Genomic DNA, 22,227 nt, shown 5'->3' on the forward strand with positions numbered 1-22,227 from the left:
AATGGCTGAAAAGTAGCATGTTACAATAGAAATAAAAGTTTAAGAATCATAAAGGCACAGATTCGAATTCCTTTTCTACAATCTGTCAGCTCCATGAAATTAATCATGTTGCACAAATTCCTAATCTTCCACATGCTCATTTGTCATTTGGTGATAATGATATCTAAATAAACTCAAAAGATCTAGTATAAGTAGCTAATATGCTACTTGAAAAATAATATGTGCTTAATAAAGTCAATCTCCTTATCATCTTCCTTTATTGGACAAGAATAATCTATCCCAATACCCTGCCCATAGCTACTATAGTGACATCTTTAGGTTAATTAAACTGATTTATTTATTCATTTTTATGTTTACAAATCATGCTTTCTGGTAATTGAAGTGGTCTTTGTATAAAGCATTGCTTGCATTCATGCAGATTTATGTGATTAACTGGGAATTGGAATTGGTGAAGATATGTTTTAACATGGAAATGAAGGAAGTCAAGAATGGAACAGTTCATGTATTAATACTCAACACAGCGCCACAATAATCTCTTTGGACCGTGGGAGCCCTTGAACCATGTGGAGAATACAGGGAATCTAGGCTGAAAAGGAAGAAAGGGGAAACAACATTCAGTAGAAGAAATATGAGAAAAATGATACAAAAATAACCTTATTTTCCTAATGCTGTTTTTCTGAAGGTTAACCCTTCCTGAAATTGAAGATTAATTATGTACTTTCTATGCTTACCCTATTTTCTTAATATATCAAATAGAACTTTATAATGTTTATCATCTTTAAAATTTTGAAAAATATACATATATTTTATATTTATGTTATAAATGAATTTTGAATTCTCCTTTTTCTACTTCATTCATATAATGTATAGTGCCTGCATTAATGCCTCGCATATATCAGATAGTCAATACATGGTTTGTTATCTACTGATGGCTGTAATACCTCCAGTGGTTGAAAGGTGGCTTCCATAAAGATATGCATACATACTAACCTCTGGAAACTGGGGTTGCAAACTTCTTTGGAAACAAAAGTATTCACAGATCTATTTAAATTTCAGATCTCAAGATTAGATCATCCTGGATTATCTGGGTGGGCCCAAATCCCGTGATGACTGTCCTTATGTGAGACCACAGAGGAGAGGAGAAGGGCATCTGAGGATGGAGACAGAGCCTGGAGTTATGCAGCACCAAGCCAAGGAATGCCGTGATCCATCAGAAACTCGAAGGGGCCAGGAAGGATTCCCCTCTAGAGTCTTCAGGGGAGCACTGGCCTGCTGATACCGCTGGTTTGGGCTTCCAGCCTTCAGAACTGTAAGAAAATCAATTTCTGTTGTTGTAAGCCGCCAAGTTTGTGTTGATTCGTTATGGCCACTTTAGTAGATGAATACAAGTTCCTTCATAAGTAAACTTACTTTTTAATCTAAACAGAGCAGAAAAATCAAATCTGACAAATTTCTACTTGCATTTGGAAACATGCAGGCAATTATTTTCACCTTACACTATATGATCCACTTAAATAGATCACCTTAATTTTTTTTTTTTTGCTTTGGTTTTATTTTTAGTTGGTCATTATTCAATCAGGCAATATCTCTCTTTGCTCTGGCAAATGGAATAGAAATACAAAATATGGTTTGTATCTTTAATATGAACTAACACATCCTGAAGAATTGTAGTTAGAAGATCAAATGCTCCAGATGTTACAGCCACAGGATGGCAGAACCCCCATCAGCCTCGGTGCCTGAGGGTCTAAAGAAAAAAAGACCCATTCTTCAATCCATTCTGGACATACAGCAAGTGCATGAATAAGCTTTGTTGTTTTTGTTAAGCCACTGGGAATTCAAGGCTGTTATCAGAGCACAAGTTAGTCTATCCTGACAGATATGGACATTGGTATATAGAATTATAGTATTATTTGTAAAAATACCTAAAATGTACAGCATAAAATAAGTGATTAGTCAGTGGTCGTTGGAAAAACAATTAAAAAAATTGTACCAGACAATAACAACTCTGAAAGTAGATCATCATGTAACAAATGGACTTCTGAAGTGTGCACTAGAAGCTTTTGACTGCTTTTGGCAAGGTTTTATATAAAAAGAGGAGCTCAGGGAAGAATTAGCTGAAATAAAAGGAAAAAAGGAAGGCAAGATTTTTAAAGGCTTCAAAGGGCAACTGCTTCACGACTTTAAATAATAAGAAATGAACTTGAGAAGGTTGAGAAATGAAAACCAATAATTCTAGCCTGGCAGCAAGAATCAAATCAAGTTCATGGCTGGCATACATTGTTAAAATCTCTTTGGGGACTATTGTGGTATCCAGTAAATCCTTTTAATCTCCCCATATTCCATATACTGCCATCACACTCAATTGTCCTGGTTGGGCCATTACACAGACTTTCTGTTTTATCATCAACAGAAAATAAACCTCCAGTCTTTTGCTGGGGAAATGGTCTAGTCTCTGGGAACCTAACAACGCCTCATACAGTCTTTCAAACATTATTCCTGTTTTTAGCTTCATCGTCCACTCATGTCCAGAGATACAGTGTATAATATTCTGCAGTGTCAGCTGAAATTAAGATTTACCCAGTAACAGTTTAGGATGAGGTCTTTTGGATTTGTATATCCATTTGTTTTTCAACTTTCAAAATATTGTCGCTGTTGTCTGTTCCTTAGTTTTGTTTTTATATACTTAAAAATTATACATATATAGATATATGTGCATGTGCTTTGAAATGTTTTTATTTAGAGAAGTTGCAAAACTAGTCCAGAGAGCTCCATATAATTTTCATTTAACACTCCCAATAAAATTGTTATAGAATGACAAAAGCAGGAAATTCACGGGGGACCAGTGCTTTGAACAATACTACGAATAGACTTCCATTCAGATTTCCCTAATTTTTATGTGCCCTTTTTATGAGAACAGTTCTGCAAAATTTTATTATATGTATAGATTTGTGTCACCAACATCACACTCAGTATGCAGGATTGTTCCAACAAACCAAAACAACTCTTTCATTTTTGCCCTTTGTCACATACTTTAAGCCCAGGAGCCACTAATCTTTTCTCCATAAACTATAATTTGGTCATTTTGTGAATATCATATAAAAAGAATCTTAGATTTTATACCAAGACAGCTTGCTCAACATAGACCCATGGGACTCATCTAAGTTGTTCCATTTATCAATGGTTTGTTCCTTTTTATTGCTCAATAGCATTTCCTTATATGAATGAACCACAGTTTATCCATTTATCTTTTACATTTTAAATCTCTGATCCATTTTTCATTGGTTGTTTTTTTTTCTAGTCCCCGTTTTATTGTTTCTCTCTCGATTATTTCTTCTCTTTTCCCTGGTCTGGGTTTACTTTCTTTCTTTTCCTAGGTTTCAGAGGTGGGGTTTGGTAATCGATTTGATACCATTCTTATTTGCTAATGTAAAGATATGGTGCTACAAATTTTTCTCAGCATTGTTCTTGATACACCGCACAAATTTTGTGATGTTTTGTTTCCATTTTCATTCCGTTCAATGTATCTTTTTTTCATTTCCCTTGGGACTTCTTTGATCCATGCGTTCCTCAGAAGTGTGTTTTTAAATTTCCACTTGTTTGGAGATACTCTCATCTTTCTGCCATTAATTCTCACTTGCTTCCATCATGATCAGAAGCATACTCTATAATTTGAATTCTTTTAAATACGTATTGAGGTTTGTTTTAAGACCCGTGATACAGTCTTTATTATTGAGTGTTGCATTAGCACTTGTAAAGAATCTGCATTCTATTGTTGCTGAGCGAGGGCTCTGTAAGCACCGATTAGATCCTGTTGTTTGCCAGGGTTAGTCAGCTCTACTTTATCCTCGTTGATTTTCCAGCTAGGAGCTCTTCCACTTTCTGAAAGATGGCATCATCAACTCTGGAAACTCCCTCTTTGTCCCTATTATTTTATATTTTTGCTTTGAAACCTACTGTGATATTAATATAACTATTCCAGATTTCTTTTTTTTTTTGGGTATGGGCAGGCTCTGGGACTCGAACCTGGGTCTCCGGCATGGCAGGCAAGAATTCTGCCACTAAGCTGCCGGGGCCTGCCCTTCCATATTTCTTTTGATTAGTGACTATATGATAGATTTTTCATAATTTTAATTTTTGTCTATTTATACATTACTTTGTGGTGAGTTTCTTGCAGACAGCATGTAATGAGGACATAATCTTTTTAACCATACTGACAATTTTGGTCTTTAAATTGATGTGTTAAGACTATTTTCATTCAATGCAGTAACTGATATGTTGAATTAAACTGCCATTTTATTATTTGTTTCCTCTGTACGTTATTCCTCTTTCCCTTTTCCTGCCATCTTATAGGTAAAACAACATTTTTAGTATTCCATTTAGTATTACATTTTAATATGTCCAAAATATTTTGTGTATAGCTCTTTATATAGTTCTACATTTAAGCAATTGATTTAGAAATTAAGATACAGATACCTAATTTATAACAATCTACCAGTAACAATATTTTATTACTTCAAGTGGAATTTAATAATCTTTTTATGCCCCTTTTCTCTCCTTCCTTATGCTACAGTTGTCTTAAGTATCACTGTAAATACATTAAGGTCCATATTAGACAATATTATATTTTACTTTAAGTTGCAAAATCTAATTTAAAAACCCCAAGAGTACAATAGTCCATTACATTTACCATTTCTGAAGGACTTCCTTTAATAAATATTTTAAGGCCAGCGTGCTGGTAATAAATTCTGTTTTATACATCTTTTTTTAATCTAATAATATCTATTTCTTCATCATTCCTAAAGCTTATTTTCTCTGGATTTGTATTTCTATTTGATCATTCTTTTCTTCCAGCACTTGAAAAATGCTGTGCCCCTTTCTAATGTCCTCAATGGTTTGTGACTATAACCTGGAATAAGTCCCCTCTTAGTTCTATCAAAATATTACAACCTGATGGTATTCTCATTAGACTATTCTACTTTTTATATTATTTTGTCAGCTCTGGATGCATTATTATAAACTTTGTGTTTATGTTTTTATTTGTTCTGCCTCATACATTTAACATATATTTTGCAGAAATAGTGAGTATTGATCACATCATGGATAGTAAGTTTAGAATGGTTTACATTCATAAGATAATTCCAAATGGTGTGCTTCTGAAGAAAAAGTGTATTTCATACATCCAAATAAAAATAACTATCTTCTGTGTGCTAGTTTTTATGATTCATGTATGGTAAAAGTAGCATGCGCGTTTATACGTGTAAATTTTGAAGCCAGGTCAATTTGGACAGAAAATGTAAACCTGAAAAGAACTTAGAAGAAAGCAAATGCTGTATTTGACTTTTTCCCAAGCCACCTAAAGTATTTTTCAACTCTGATAGAATGCTCTCTGTTGCATAAATTGTTGTGACAAACTTTTCATAATATAGGAAAGTGATAATTAATATAGGCTATTTAATTGGAATTTTACAGTTAATTCATGCAAGAGAAATTATTTCATTTAAGAGAATCTGATACTCCAAAATGTAGTTGCTCAAAAATTATTTACATTCTGTATTGAGAATTTAGAAGAATTCATAAAAATATTTTAATTCTTATTTCAGGTAAATTCTAGCTATGGATTCATTGAATAAAAAGAGAAATCTAGAAATTGACTTTTTATAAGGCTCAGAATATAATACGTGTACAGGGTGTGGAAGTAGCTTGACAACTCTTGGAGTTCACTAACAAGTTCTATGATTTGGTTTAATTGGTAGTGGAAAGTTTGCAATTTATTTATAGAAAGTTTGCAGGAACAGTGTCAGGTGCTTTTAATTTCTTTTTAAATATTTCCTCTAACTTTAATTAGCTGCCACCTAAAAGGTTAGTGCCTGGCTCATAGTCTTATACACATATAGGTAAAGCCATTAACTTGGTTAAAAGAGTGGGCTGATAGTGCATCTTAGCTTTCTTATAGGTTTATAGTTAGCAGCAATTTTGTAAGACTATAAAGTGAAACACCATGAATATTGTATTTGGACCTTATATTTCCAATAATTCATATTCTTAAGAAGAAATATAGACCCCTTTTCAAAGATATTTTATAATATTAATAAATATTTATTGCTAGTTTTCAAAAAGCAAACATCCATTTGGAGCATTATTACAAGTAAAAAATGAGTTTAGACATAATTAGTTTTTGTGTATGTGTACACAGACACATAAAGTTGAATTAATGAAAATGTTTCAATATATATTCTCATCATTGGCTATGCATCGCCATATTTCTTCATTTATTCCTTTAGTTAATTTTAATTATACAACAACCATCCACAGACTATATAAAACAAAAGAACTTTACCATATCTTTATATACACATAAATTCCCTCCCATCCTTTTCTCCTGCCTCTTTCCACCCAAGGAACTATCACCCTTATTGCTGCTTACTCATATCCTGCTTTCTTTCTTTTTAAATTGATCTTTATAGCACCTATATGAATTCCTGACAATCGTTTTTAAGTGTTAGTTACCCTTAAATTCCTAAAGAAAACATCATGCTATATTGTTTCTCACTTATCATATTGTTAATTTTCTAGATGTGGACATATTTTTTTCACTTATATTGCTAAGATTCATCCACATCGAATGTTTTTGCATGCTACAAAAGTTAATTTGTTTTCACCTTTCTATTTTATTCAAGTCCAATTCATGAATCGATGACAGTTATTCATGCATTAATTGTCATCATCCATTCCACGATGGCATTTAAGTTGCTTCCAGTTTAATTCCAATATGGTGAGCAGCTACGCTATGAGCTTTCTTTTATATTTCTGGTTGTAAATGTGAAAAAGTGGATTAACTGCATCATAGGCTATATAAATGTTCAAATTTAGGGGGTAATGTCAAAGAGTGTTCCAACATGTTTTCAATAATTTAAGCTCCCATCAGAAATGTATGAGATCACTGGGGACATATTTTTGTCAATCTTTAGTACTTTTAAACTTTACATATATTTTCCAGATTAGATATAAGATATCTAATTGTGATTTTACTATTTCCATAATTCCCAATGATATTTCCTCTAAGTAAATGGACCATACTTGTTATCCTTAGGTGAAAAGCCAGTTCATATTTTTGCACAGTTTTCCAATAGGTTCTTAAAGTTTTTCTTTCTTTGCAGGAATTATATGCCTATTCTGAGTACTAATTACTTGCTGATTATTGGTATTGCTTTTATTTCCTTTCATTTTATGATTGATTGATATTTTAACTTAAAGTACCTTTTGATTAAGAAGTTATTTTTTTCCTTTTCAATAGTGAAATATTACAGTCCTTTCTTCTTTTCTCAAGGCTTTTTATGCCTTAAGAAATTTTTACTTATTGTCAGTTCTACAATAAAAATATATATTTCTACAGAAAACTTAAAGTTTTCCTTTTGAAAACTTTTAAGTTCTTAACAGAATTGATTCCTATATGTGATGTGCTATAGTGACCCAACTCCCCTCTTATTTTTGCTTGTTTTGTATATGGATGAGAAACAGAATCAATAGGAAACACTCGCAAATATAAAATTTATAAAAGTGTCTCACGTAACCATGGAAATACAGAGTCCAAAATCCACAGGGCAGGCTGTGAAGCTGACGATTCCAGTGGAGGGCCTGGACAAACTTCACAGGAGAGGCTCGCTGGCAGAAGCAAGAAGAGAGCCTTTCTCTTCTGAATCCTCCTAAAAGCTTCCAGTGATTAGATGAAGCATCACTCATTGCAGAGGACACGCCCCTTGACTGGTTACAAATGGAATCAGCTGTGAATGCAGCTGACGTGATCATGATTTAATTCTATGAAATGTCATCATTGCAACAGACAGGCCAGCACTTGCCCAACCAGACAAACAGGTACCACCACTTGGCCAAGTTGACAAATGAACCTGACCATGACAGATGACTCCATTTTTTCCTCCAGTTACATTTCTCTAACCATCCAACAGGGTATTTCTTTCTTGCATCAAAAATCTGTATGCAGGTTATGATTTTGAACATTTTCTTTCTGTTTGTCCCAGTACCAATACCATATTAACTTAATCAATAAAGGTTCATAATGAATTTTAATAAATGAGAAAGCAGATCAAACTCCCCACATTAGTCAACAGAAGTTCTTAAAATATTTGTAGGTCTTTATTCTTCTATATTAATTTTAATATTAGTTTATCAAGTTCCACATAATAATCATATTGGAATATTTTTCAGAATTATTTTGAATCTAAAAGAAATGGGGGATAATTCCAGTTATCAAAATATTAAGGCTTCCTATATATGAATGTAGTTTATATTTACATTTGCTCAGAAGAGCATGAATATATTTAATAAAGTTTTAAATTTCCCCTGTGATGACCCTACCCTCAGTCTTTATAATTTATTCCTAGACATTTAAAATATATATGATGTGGAACAAGTAGTTATATGGTATGTAATGGGAAGACAGGCTAAGTCAAAACGAGAGTGTTTTACTCTCTCATTCTCAGTAAAAAATGAATGTTTTTTTTACTTAACTCAGCACGAAGTGTCCAAAGAGCAGGGAAAGAGATAACATCATAGCTGGTCTCCCAGGGAGGCTAACTGGTCAGGTAGGGCCAGAAGAGGGCAGCTTTGCACACCCCTCCTACTTTGTGTAGGAGAGAAAAGACTCTGTGTTCTTTAAATATTGAATATTTGTCCCAGTAACAATAGCAGTCTGCCTTAATAAACTGTAGTATTATTCTGATAGTTGGTTGAATGATCCCACCCAAATTTAACCTTTTTAAATGATGGGATTTTGGTTATTTTCTTTCTTTAAATTGCAGTATCTTTGTCATATTTTTATAAACTAACAATTGGATTTTGAATGCATTGCATTAAGTCTGTAGATAAATTTAAAGAGAATTGACTTCTCCATTACGCAAGGTCATAGAATCCATAAATACGGTATGTGTCACCAGTTTTTTTTTTTAGATCTTTTTGAACGGATTTCACTTAAAGTGTATTATTTTCTTCACAAAATTTAGGTACATTTTTATTAGATTTATTTTTTTAATATTTTATCCTATTTCATGATATTGAAAATATTTATACTTGCATTTTATAGCAATGCAATTTTTATACATAGATTTGTTAATTACCAGTCTTGGCAATATATTTTTTGGGGGGGTGTATGATCTGGAAATCAAACCCAGATCTCCTGCATGGAAGATGAACATTCTACTACTGAACCACTTATGCACCCCTAGTCTTGGGAATTTTTTAATTCAGTAAATTATCTCAATCTACTTTTGGATTTTTCTACTTTCTAAAGCATATTTAAGAATAACAGAAGTTTTGTTTCTGCCTTTTCAATTGTACATTTTATGTTCTTTTAGTCTCACCATACTGTTTCTGATAGATATTCCATTACACTACTGACTGGACAGAAGTCATGAGGGGTGTTTCCTTGACTGGTTTCCAGTATCAAAGAAGAAACAAACATTCTGGCATTAAATACAATGTTGTTATAACTTCTTTTACAACCATTCTTTCATCAAAGGGAAATTATCATTACGCTTTTCAGTAGAGTAGCATGTTTCTATATCATGCTGCTTTTTTGTTTTTATGTGGTTGTTGTTGCTTTTTTTTTCCTTGCTCCCATTCTTTACCAGGCACACAGAATACTTGATTCTTACTGCTTAACAGATCCAATCAACATTAAATCATCACTGGAAGAGAAAAACATGATATGCTGGTATTTTTTTTAAATCAGGGTCCCAGAAGACAACTGTCTTCGTTTGCTAAAGCTGATGAAATGCAATATACCAGAAAAGAGCTGGTTTTACAATGGGAATTTATTAACTTACAAGCTTGGAGTTCTGAGGCTGTGAAAATATCCAAATCAAGGCATCAAGAGATGATGCTGGGCTGTGTGCAATGGTGGCTCAGCGGCAGAATTCCCACCTGCCATGCCAGAGACCCGGGCTTGACTTCCAGTGCCTGCCCATGTTAGAAAAAAAAAAAAAAAAAAAGATGATGTTTTCTCTCTGAAGACTGGCTGCCAGCAGTCATCTAGTCCTCCACCACATGGCATCTGCAGGTCCTTCTTTCGTGGGTTTCATTGCCTTCAGCTTCTGGCTTTTCTCTCTAAGATTCTCTAGGGCTTTGTTTTGGGGTCTTCTCTCTATCTTTGAAGGACCCTAGTAAGAGGATTAAAACCCAGCCTGAATTAAGTGGGTTACATCTCAAGTTAAGAACCTACTCACCAACAGATCCTACTTACAGGGGGTCCACACCAACAGGAATGGATTAACTTTGATAACATGATTTTCTGGGAGTGCATACAGCTTCAACCCATCACAAAACATAACACAGAGAGAGAAAAATGACCAAACCTTCAAGTACAAATTCACGTATATTGCTGACCCCGCCAGTTGTTGTTTACTGAATATACAGCCTATAATTTTTTCCTCAGATTCAGACTTCATTGTGTTTTACTAGATAAATACGAGTCAGTTTTGAAACCTAAAAATATTTACTTATAGGAACTGCATTAATAAACTATGTAAAGAATAGAATCTGCTTCTAAGTATTCTTGCTAATTAGTTAAGAGCTGAAAATTTTCAACCAAGAGCAATACTCCCTCCCACCAAGGATATCTGGCAATATCTGGAGATATTTTAACAAAATGCCAGTTTTGTCAAACTGGGCGAAAGGGGTGCTATTGGGGCTTACTAGGAAGAGATCTGTGATACTATTAAATCTACGATGCACAGGATGACTTCCACAACAAAGAACTATCCTATAAAAAAATGCCAGTAATGCCAAGGTTGGGAAACCCTGCGTTACACCAAAAAATAAGTTGCTACATCAGTAGCTTGGTATGAAGTACCTGGGTATGTGTTTATTTTAGAAATGCACCAGTCATTAATGTTCATCCTATTTACCTTTAAATAATCTGTAGTCATTCTCCACGTTCAAGATAATATTCACTGCCCTAACAGGAAAGTTAATTGAAGTTGCCTTGTAATCATCACCCCTTTTACCTTTTGCCTTTAACCAGTGATGATAACAATTTCTGAAATTGATGCACAATTACTGGTTTACTAATTTGATAGATAACTGAAGGTCACTTTGGTGAAAGCCTCTGTTTTATTTATGACATCAAAATATTCTTAAAGCCATCCGGCCCTATTTAGTGTCCATTCCAGTAATTATGTTAACTGTTTCTCTGACTCTTAAGCTATATCACTTAAAACCTCCATATTAAGAAATCATCATTTTCATTGAAATTTGGAAGGATATTTCAATGGCAGCATCTCCTATCATCCTCAGCCTATAGGCCAGCCAACGGAGACATTTTAATATATATTGTTCTTACATTTCCAATACACTTTTCAGTAACTTTGTGATGAGTATTTCTGAGTTGGGCAGACTTCTAAGATGGTTCCCAGGTTTCTTCCTCCGGTGAACACACACATATACTCTCCTCCCTTGAGTGTGGGTGGCTCCTGTGACTATGATGGGATAGTTATTGTTATATGGCAAAAGGGATGAATTAGTCACTCCAGTTATTACAACATGTTATGTATAACTTCTCATAGCAAAAGGAAAGAGACTCTTTTGCTGGTTTGGAGAGTATTGTAACTAGATCTTGTGGCTCAGATTTGAAGGTGGCTTCTAGTAGCTGAGAGCAACTCCTAGCTGATAGTTAGCAAAAAAATGAGGACTTTAGCTATATACATTAAACTTTTAATTGAAATAAGAAAATTACTCTCTGCTTTCACACTAGCAAAAACAGAGACATGACCATTAAGATTTGTGTTTCTTTTTTTTTTCCTTTAGTTCCTATATCTATATAAGGGGAAAAAAGAGAATAAAACTAAAGACATGTCCACAGTAACTATTTATATTTTAACTAATTGAAAAAGGTGCTTAGGTGGATGTTAGTAGTTATAAAGCTGCAAGTAAGTGAATTCTGCCAACCAGCTGAACGATCTTAGAAGAGGACTCCAAGTTTCAGATGAGAACAGGCCAACCTGGATTTCACCTTGTGTATACCAAAGCAGAGAACCCAGTGAAGGTGTGCCAGGAATTCTATCTTATATAAATGTGAGATCATAAAGGGGAATTGTTTTAAGCTTCTACATGTGTGGCAATTTGCTGCCAAGCAATACAAATCTAAAACAATATCCTTGGGCTCCCTTATAGAACATTGTGATGTGGGAGGGGGGTTGTGAGGTACATGATAAATAAACTTTTTCATTGCCATATTGTTCTGGCTTCTCTACATTGTGCGAGGGAAATGCTGACTTTTTATTTTAATAGTGGCTAATGTTGAGTTATATTTGACTACCAAAGTATTGAAGACTCTCCCAACAATTTGTGCTAGAACATTAAATCTGTAATTTTGATTATTGTGCTAACATCAGCCTGTTTCGACAATACAGTGTATGCTCTTCAATCTACCACTCATAGATATGTTATAATAGAAAGCCACACTGTTGGTTTATAAGCTATTGACTCTGGAACTGATCTTGTGAATGTATATAGCTGGCACATGCAAGGAGTTGATTCTAATTATGAACCTGGAGACAATTAAAATTAGACAATCATAAGAAGGTCAGAGCCTCCTTGTACAAGGTAACTGTTCTAAGCAAGGTCCTTATAAGATCCTTAAGCAATAGAAATACAAACTTCTTAGACAGAAGATGAAGTTAAGCTTGCACTGACAAGGAAAGATCAGAGTATTTGCCTTTTCAAGTATATCAGATTCAACTGTACCCAATTCAAATTCAATCTTGTCTGCTGATGTCTATAAGAAATAAGCATTTTCTCAGACTTCATAAAAGTTCTCTGATTTTATGACTGTGCTTTAAGATAAGACTTTAAAGCTTTAAGGTCATTAGGTCTTTCTAAATGCTATTCAATGCAGTTAAAAGAGTTGCTATATTCCTTAGCACTTGTAATTATCTTTATATTTATATTTATCAAGTACAGAAAGTACTTAATTTCCAAAATATTTGCCTTCAACCTACATGCCATTCTAACCAGCAATACATGATGATTTGTATAATTTTGTTGCTTTAGCAGGCTACCGAATGCTAGTATCTATATTCTCCTGGTGAAGGGTTATACCATACATATTTACTCAAAGAGTTGACTAACCCAGTATCAGATTTTCATTTTGAAGTTCTCAAATCTGTGGTCACATTCCTGTACTAAGAACAGCAATAGTTACGGTTCTTTAAACAAAACAGTATTCATAGCGTGTACATGAATAGCATGTGTATGAATGAATAGAGGGCATAAAATAAAGGAGGCAATTTAGGTATTGGAAGGGCAAATGTTCAAAAAGTGACCATAGACAACCCGGAGGTTATCAAAGGCAGAAAGCTCTACCAGCTGTGTGGCTGGATGGACAATAGAGTGAGACACTATTGTGAAAACCCAGCATCTACAGTTACACAGCAGAAACTGAAAACTATTCTCAATTAGAAACATAAAAGAAAACTTACAAAGAAGAAATTGAAACTTCTGAAAGCACCCAATGAAAGCCAGAAAATAGGAAAAACATACCTTTAAATTATTCTGCAATTCTTTGTCCAACAAAAATATCCTTCAACAATGAAGACAAAATAAATCCAGAAGTGGAGCTAATTCATTGCCAAGGTGAGGTTTCTATTAAAGGAAAAATCAAATAAGGAATATCAAGCAGAAGTATGAATATTTCAGAAAGAAGCAGAGAGATTCAAGACAGAAGGTAAAACAATGAAAAAGGTAAATATGTGAGTAAAATAAATGTTATTTGCATAAAATAATGCTGTCTGTATGGATAGATGGAGATATGGAGATATATCATCATCATCATCATTTAAGATATTGTATTACCTAGGAAGTGGTAAAGGTGGGATTAGAAGTTTTAAAATAACCACTAAAGAAAAGTAAAAAAAAGCAAAAAAAAAAAAAAAAAAAAGCTAAAGAAGGTAGAGTAAGAAAAAAATAATTGATTAATAAAAGCCAAAATATATTGTTACAAAGGGTAATACAGGTGAAGCAAAGAGAAAATAAATGGTAAAATAATAGGTATAAACCCAAATATGTCAGTAATCACATTAATTATAAATGGATTAAATATTTAAATTAAAGGCAAAGATATTTCAGATCTAATAAAGAAATAACATCCAAATATTGATGACTTAGACAAATCTTAAATACTAGAACATAGAAAGATGAGATGAAAAACAATTCATTTGGTTTTAGTAAAATATATAGGTATTTATTAAAAGCACAAAAATGTTAAAGATAAAAAGGATCAATGTGCACAGGCAAACATCTGAAAAATCTATATTCTCCTAAAAATGTATCCTCAAAATACATAAAGAAAAATTGGTAAAATTCAAAGGAAAGAATTATCTACTTATAATTGGATATACACACCTCAGTTAATAAACATACTTCTGTTAATAACACTTAGAACTAAAAGCAACATTAATCAGTATAGATATTGCCACCACTCCTTCAGTAGTTTTTGGACCATTTCAGTGTTTCACATCCTAGTTTGGAAATCATGCACTTCTTAACTTTTTATCATTTGACCCAAATTTTCAAATGTGTTGGTATACTTTGCTCTATGTCCTGTTGTTCAGATTTTCATTCTTTCATTTATCATATTGATCATTTGTTGCCTCTTGCACTATTATTTACGGATCAAACTTTTCAAAATTTTGTTCGAATTAATAGACTTTTTTATAATCCAAAATTTCACTTTAATTATTTTGTGTTTGTTTTCATTTCATTATCTTTGCTCTCATCTATATTAATTCTTCCAATTTTCTTGGAGCTTATGTTTCTGTTCTTTCCTTATCTGCCTAATATGGAAGCTTAATGTTTTAATTTTCAGCTTTATTACCTGCTAATATTTGTTTCTATTAATGAGCATGTTTTAGTTCTGTGTGTAACAATGTTGTGTAGAATAATATTGTTTTCATTATTATTCAATATAAAATTTTTTTCTAAATCTCATCAAACATTAATTTCTAGCCTAATAGACTTGTGGTCAGAAAATATATTTATGTTACCAGTTTTTTAAATATTTTGATACATACCTAAAGCTAATTATGTCAAACTTTTTATACAGGATTAATGTGTGTCTGAAAAGAGAATGCATTTTCAGTTTTTGAATGCAGTATTTTACAAAGATCAATTCAGTGTAGCTTGATAATTGTGCTGTTTTATCTTCTATGTATTTATTGATTTTTGAGTGCTTGTTTTATAAATTTATTAAAAGAAATGTGTTAAAAACATCTCATTATTATATTGACTTATATATTACTTCTTACCTGTCTAAATCTGCTTTGTGTTTTTTGAAGCTATGTTACTAAGTAGGGCTAGGCTGTTGTTTGATTTGGACTCAAAACTCAGCTTCACTAGTTTTAGTCCACTCATTAAGTGATTTTTCAACTCCTGTGTTTTAGTTTATTAAAGCTGCTGGAATGCAATATACCTGAAATGGGATGGTTTTTTAAAGGGAATTTATTAAGTTCAAAATTTATAGTTTTAAGGCTATAAAAATGTCTGCACTAAGCCATCCAGGGAACGATACCTCGATTCAAAAAAGGCCAATGAGTCCAGAACACCTCTGTCAGTTGGGAGGGCATATAGCTGGCATCTGCTGGGGTCTTGGGCTTCTTGTTTCAGTTTCCTGGGGGGCACTTTTTTCCTTCATTTCCAGTGATCTTGGTTGTGTGGTCCATGAAGCTTTTTCCAAATTGATTCCCTCTTAATGGACCCAAGTAAGCCATCTCATCTTAAATGGATGGAGAGTCATCTCCATGGAAACCACCTAATCCAAAGGACCCACCCACAGCTGGGTGGGTCACACTTCCATGGAAACAGCTGAATTAAAAAGATCTCACCCTACAATATTGAATCAGGATTAAAGAACATGACTTATCTGGGGTACACAGCAGTTTCAAACCAGCATACATTGTGTCCCTGTTAGGGATATTAGGCTCTATGGAGCATTTATTTGCTTATTCTTTCTTTTTATAGCTTGAACTGTTAGGTCAAGCAATTTTGAATGAAATGTCATGAATTTTTCGGTTGGAGGTTTATTCTAATTTACACTTACACAAATATAGTTTTTAGAGGATGCCTATTTAAAGGGGTATGTTTCAAATTCAACTCCCCACCTTGGCCTGGCAGCAACCTAGTTGACTCTTTACCTAGATCCAAAGACCTTGAAAACGGAAGATTTAAATTTCTCCCTTCAGTTAATGGCGTTGTTGCAAAATCTGATGGCAATGCTTTATTTACTTATCTAGGTTGCCTTCAACCCTTACAACTTGCCTTGAGTTATTTCTCACTTCATTGATTACACATCGAGTCTTTCAAGTCCAGTTAATATAAATGTTTCACCTACCACATTGGAAGGAAATAAATGCCCAATTCACCCATTTTTTCATTCATTATTTCAACAACATTCATTGCATTCAAAGAATGTTCCTTGGGACTATGCTAAAATGCTCTGAGAAGTCATTCAAAGATGTTTATGACACCTTCAAGCACTTGCTTTGCTCCCAGTTTAATTTAGCAGATCATCCCACCAAAGAGTTAACAGGAGCTGATGAAGTCATGTGTTTGAGCCTCCATTACCCAAGTAAAGTTTGTACATTGTTTCTCTGACACTCTCTACATAATTCTCAATTTTGGCATTCTGTTGATTCAGAGGCCAGTTATTCATGAGTATGTACTGCCTATCTTTCAAATAGATTATGGAAATGAAAGTTAATCAATAATTCAAATCTGTTTTAAAAAGAAAAACAACAAATTGAGCAACTCTGTGCCAGCGGCTTTATATGTATATCACTAATGCTTACAATAGCTCTATGGCAGTTTACATGTTCCTTATTTTCCCAAATATGAAATCAAGCATCAGCATAACTAATCAATTTGCCCATGATCTCAAAGTTAAATATGAAGGAGAATTGGTAGTAAAACTTGTATATTCTTCTGCAAAGTTCATGTTTTTTTTTTTTTTTTTGCATCAACTTCTGACTTTGTTACTTCATTGTGTTAACTACTTTGCTTCAGTAACAAAATTACTTTTTCTATGTAGGTTGTAAGAATAGTGCTGTTTTCTGATATTTCAGCTTGTTCAGCCATCTTTAAAAAGAATATGGCAGGGCAGCTTTTCATTTTTGAAAGCTTTATTTTCTGAATGAACTTCTACTAGGAGATATCGTAAGGGAATTATTTTAATCTAAATGTTAAATATTAAATCGCATGTAGAACATAAGACAATAGAATAATTTTGAAATAATTAAGCATAGTGATACCTTCGTCTCTGCAGTGACATCCACCTAAGCACCGGTTTTCCATTAGGTTAAAAATAAGGAATTACTTTAAACATACACTTAGCTTTCTTTTATAGATATATGAAGCAGAAAGAGAAAGTAAAATGGCAATAGTTATGCTTCTTTGTTTGCTAGTGTGAAATCAGCAACCCATTTTCCCGTTTCAATTAAAAACTAATTATTCTCTCCCATAAACACTAAGTTCCTGTTCTTTAAATCTAGGAATTATTATTATTACCAATATGCAATAAATATACTGTTTTACAATTATTTTAAATGGTCTCAAACTTATGGAAAATTTGCAAGTATATCACAAAGGACTTTTTTTTCCCATGCCATTTGAGAGTAAGTTGTAAACCAGATGCTCTACAAATGAGAACATTCTTCCATATAGCTGCATTACAACCATCAAAATCAGGAAATTAACAATGATACTTTGCTATCATTTTATCCCCAAAGCTTTTAAAAGCTTGACCAAATGCCTTAATAGTATCCTTTTTAGAAAAAGGACCTAGTTACCTGTTGAATTTGGTTTACCCAATCTCCTGTGATTGAAAAGATTCTGAAACTTTCCTTGATGTTTTATGTTCTTTACACTGGAGGACTCATAGACTTGTAATTTTGTAAAATGTTTCTTGATTTAGTTTTTCTCTAATGTTTTCTCTTGATTAGATTTGGTAAGAATATCACAGAAGTGATGTTTGCTTTCCCTTACTATAATATCTTGTTGGGTGGTATTTTGCCTATATTCTGTTTATCATTATTGAACATTCAAATAATTAATTTTAAAATTGATATCCATATTGACTAAAGCATTCCTATTTTGTTCTGTGGGTTATAAAATATTACTGTCATTACTTATTTGGGTGCCAAAATTATTTCTAGATTAGGCAGTGAAGCCTTCAAACTGAAATTTGTGTCCTTGTGTTGTGTCTCAGTTGTCCCTGGAGCCCTTCTTTGTAATAAATGAACAATTCATTATCATTTCATCTGGAAAATTCTCCTGCACTAGTCTTTGAATCAGCCATTTCTCCAATGAACCCTATTTCCTTTCAGTGAGAAATGGTATTTAGAAATTGAGATTTCGGTACTAGATGTGATTATTGTATTTGAGTGTCACTGCTGATAATATAAGAATATACATATCATATGTTGATTTATGTATGTGATTCTATTTTTGTCTCTCTATATGAAAAACCATGAGTCCTCACCATGTTTCCAACCCCAGTATATCACCACAATGTTCATATTTGTGTCCTTTTCCATGTTTTAACTCCCTTCTTTAGCACTGAGAAATCTGGTTCCCATTGTCCTAAGTTTTGACTTATTTGATCAATACCCCACTGAAGCTATCTCCTGCTACTGCTGATGTTCCTTTTTGGGGATGCCCTTCCCATTTCCTTCAACTGACACCTTGTACCAGGTAAAGATCTTAAGAAGATGCCCTCTCCACCTCACACCTCACACCTCACTCAGGACTGCCAAACACCCCTCAGTCACAAGCTTCCCTCCAGTGGGTCTTCTCAACACTTCTGGGGCACAGCCCCGCCACTATCACACTGCTTCCCCAGCCAAGTGCTAACCAGGAAGGGAAGGGAGGGGGAGAGGAAGAGAAAGCAGAAGAGGACAAGGACGTGGAAGCAAAAGACAAAGAGAAAGAAATATAATTTTAAAAATAAAACAGGACGTAGTATTGAATGCACATTTGTATCTGGGAAGACCAGAGCGGAAGAAATATATGATATACATCGTGATGACATTTAAATTTAATTTAAACAATAATTATACAAATATTGACAACTCCATAGTATACCCAGACCTTAAAAGCTATCCTTTGAGTGTAGGTACTGAAGTCTTCTTTCTAAATTTATGTGTATATTTGCATTTTGGTCTAATTCAGTTGTTGCCTATTCTTTCTTTTTCCTCTTTATGATAACAGGGTTCTTACTTTTTTTAGTTATTTTTCTCAAAACTGGAATAAGTGTCTCATTTCTTTTTCTGATGCTCCTTGACTTTATGGAGCAGGATTTGGTAAACAAACTCAAACATAACAACAGTTACAGTGCTGTACCTACAAGATACCGCAGAGAGGGAATCTGAGCAAGTGGAAAAACCATGAACCTGGGAATTGAAGGTCAGCATCTTGGACATGTTCCTTAACAATTGATGCATGTACCTGCTTTTTAAATTTTCAATCTCTAAATATAAGAATTAAAATATACATCCCTTATACAGTAATGGTAAAGAAGAACTAATATAATAATCTATTAAGTGCCTAGCCCTAGAACATTTTCTTGAATTCAGTTACTTTTCTTCTTCCTTAATATTCTGTCGAATGCTCTTTACTTGTTTCATCCTTTCCCTGTTTCTTCTCCAGCTATGCTGTCGGTAATTTCTTTCTGCCCCTGCTCGGCTGGCTGATAAAGCTGGTAGACTAAAATATAAACCCTGAATCCAAACACAAGCCCTGGAGGTTTATCCTTCTATTCCCTTCATGTTTATTAGGATAGAGGTCAAGGACATAAAAGAAGACATCAGAACTAAATATTTAAACAGGACAGAGAAAAAATGTTAATAAGTTAAAGAGACCATTTGATGTCTGGCCAACTGGAACACAGCAGACCCAGCTAAATAGGTCAGTTCCCAGCTTATTTTAGCTATAGGAAAATACTTGCCCAATATTTCCAGATCTGTGTCTTAGGTTTTAAAAGACTTTAGAAAGAACATGATGCCCACTAATTTTAAACATTAGCAACTAGCTACATTTTTCGTGCTTTTGTTTGTTTAACATTTTATTGTTAAAATGTTAAATTATCCAAATTGTGTTTGGACTTTGCAATGCTATGTTGCATCTGTAACATAACATATCTATATGCTATTAATTGAAACCTTTTACTTAAGCAAAATGGAGGAAATATTTGAAGCTGAGCAGCATACAATTACCTGGAAATAACTGTTATCTTTATCCTTTTGGCTTACAAATCACCATGCCAAACCTGAGCAGAAAATTTCCATTTATCTCCCCTAGAGACATACAGTTTATCTTTACTATGTGCAAGGTACGATGCTAGAAAATACACTGGTTAGAAAGATGAAAATGCTGGATTTCCAATCCTGAATAAACCTATAACGTGTGTGTGGGTGTTGTGTGTGCAGGAGTGGATAAGCATTTTTTAAAAATAAGAAAAACAGCCCTTATAATTAACTAAAATATATGGCATGATAAGTACAATGTACAATGATGGAAATTCAGATTAGAAAGAATCAATTAAGTTGGGGACATTTATATAAAAAGTATTTCATGAACACAGTTTAAGTTGATTTTTTTTTAAGCATTAATTAACATGGTGCTTGAGGAAAAGAGGTCAGTTCACTCAAAAACACAGAAGCAGAATAGGGGAGGGATCTGTAAGGAAAGGCCATTTGTGATGCATCTGAAAGTATATAAATTGGCATGAAGATCTTTGACTATCAAATATATTTTAACCAGAATCAGTGGGGAGCAAAAAGAGCAGCACTAGAGACATGGTAATAAATGTAAGTAGACAAAATACAACACCAACTATTTAAAAGTAAAGTTGATAGTCATTTTGATTGAACAAGGGATGGGTGAGCTAAAGATGATGTACAAATGAGTTCAAAATAAAAAAATAAAGTTTTTTATTCCAAATGATAAGGAGGATATGATCAGGATGGTGAAAAACAAAAGTAGAATGGTGAATGGAGGAAAGATGTTTAATTCGTATTTTAAGCACATTGTAATGTAGGCATAAGCAATTATTTTATTTTTCTACATTTCAGAAAGTTAATGGTAAACTGCTATGTACATGGTGCCAGATCTTGGCAATGGAAATAGAAGAGCTATAAGAAGATGTCATGTCAAGGTGATTGCAGTGTAGTGAGGGCTGTGATAGAGGGCTTGGGCAGGTAGACAGCAGGAAGAGGAGAGAGCTGGGGGAGCTTTCTAGGGGAGGCAACTTTTGGATTTCTGACATCGGAATTTGGGGTGGAAGCATTGTTTGCTAAACCCAAGGCCTTGTCTTTTTCTTTGGAAGCCTACTAGAAATCACTGGAATAGTTCAATGTGACAGTGAAAGGATCCAGTTTGTATCTTTTTTTTTTTATTAATTAACGGAAAAAAAGAAATTAACCCAACATTTAGAAATCATACCATTCTACATATGCAATCAGTAATTCTTAACATCATCACATAGATGCATGATCATCGTTTCTTAGTACATTTGCATCGGTTTAGAAGAACTAGCAACACAACAGAAAAAGATATAGAATGTTAATGTAGAGAAAAGAAATAAAAGTAATAATAATAATAGTAAAAACAAACAAACAAACAAACACACAAACAAAAAAACCCTATAGCTCAGATGCAGCTTCATTCAGTGTTTTAACATGATTATTTTACAATTAGGTATTATTGTGCTGTCCATTTTTGAGTTTTTGTGTCTAGTCCTGTTGCAGTCTGTATCCCTTCAGCTCCAATTACCCATTATCTTACCCTGTTTCTAACTCCTGCTGGACTCTGATACCAATGACATATTCCAAGTTTATTCTCGAATGTCCGTTCACATCAATGGGACCATACAGTATTTGTCCTTTAGTTTTTGGCTGGACTCACTTAGCATAATGTTCTCTAGGTCCATCCATGTTATTACATGCTTCATAAGTTTATCCTGTCTTAAAGCTGCATAATATTCCATCGTATGTATATACCACAGTTTGTGTAGCCATTCTTCTGTTGATGGACATTTTGGCTGTTTCCATCTCTTTGCAATTGTAAATAACGCTGCTATAAACATTGGTGTGCAAATGTCTGTTTGTGTCTTTGCCCTTAAGTCCTTTGAGTAGATACCCAGCAATGGTATTGCTGGGTCATATGGCA

The 22,227-nt window shown here is 33.6% G+C and overlaps 2 long non-coding RNA genes across 5 annotated transcripts in view; one reads left to right on the plus strand and one right to left on the minus strand.

Moving 5' to 3' along the window:
• Positions 1-22,227, plus strand: part of LOC143666321 (uncharacterized) — a 247,769-nt gene that overhangs the window by 84,445 nt on the left and 141,097 nt on the right. For all 4 annotated transcript variants that reach the window (XR_013167525.1, XR_013167523.1, XR_013167524.1 and 1 more), the window contains one exon: positions 1,057-1,309. This is a non-coding gene — a long non-coding RNA (uncharacterized LOC143666321). The remainder of the gene's footprint in view (positions 1-1,056; positions 1,310-22,227) is intronic.
• On the minus strand, positions 372-12,041 carry LOC143666322 (uncharacterized). The gene is made up of 4 exons (XR_013167527.1): positions 11,959-12,041; positions 11,354-11,489; positions 9,840-10,172; positions 372-586 (listed from the first exon to the last, which is right to left on the minus strand). It is a non-coding gene; the product is annotated as an uncharacterized LOC143666322 (long non-coding RNA).

This window comes from Tamandua tetradactyla, chromosome 22, assembly GCF_023851605.1.
Source record: "Tamandua tetradactyla isolate mTamTet1 chromosome 22, mTamTet1.pri, whole genome shotgun sequence".
NCBI classification, from domain to species: Eukaryota; Metazoa; Chordata; class Mammalia; order Pilosa; family Myrmecophagidae; genus Tamandua; species Tamandua tetradactyla.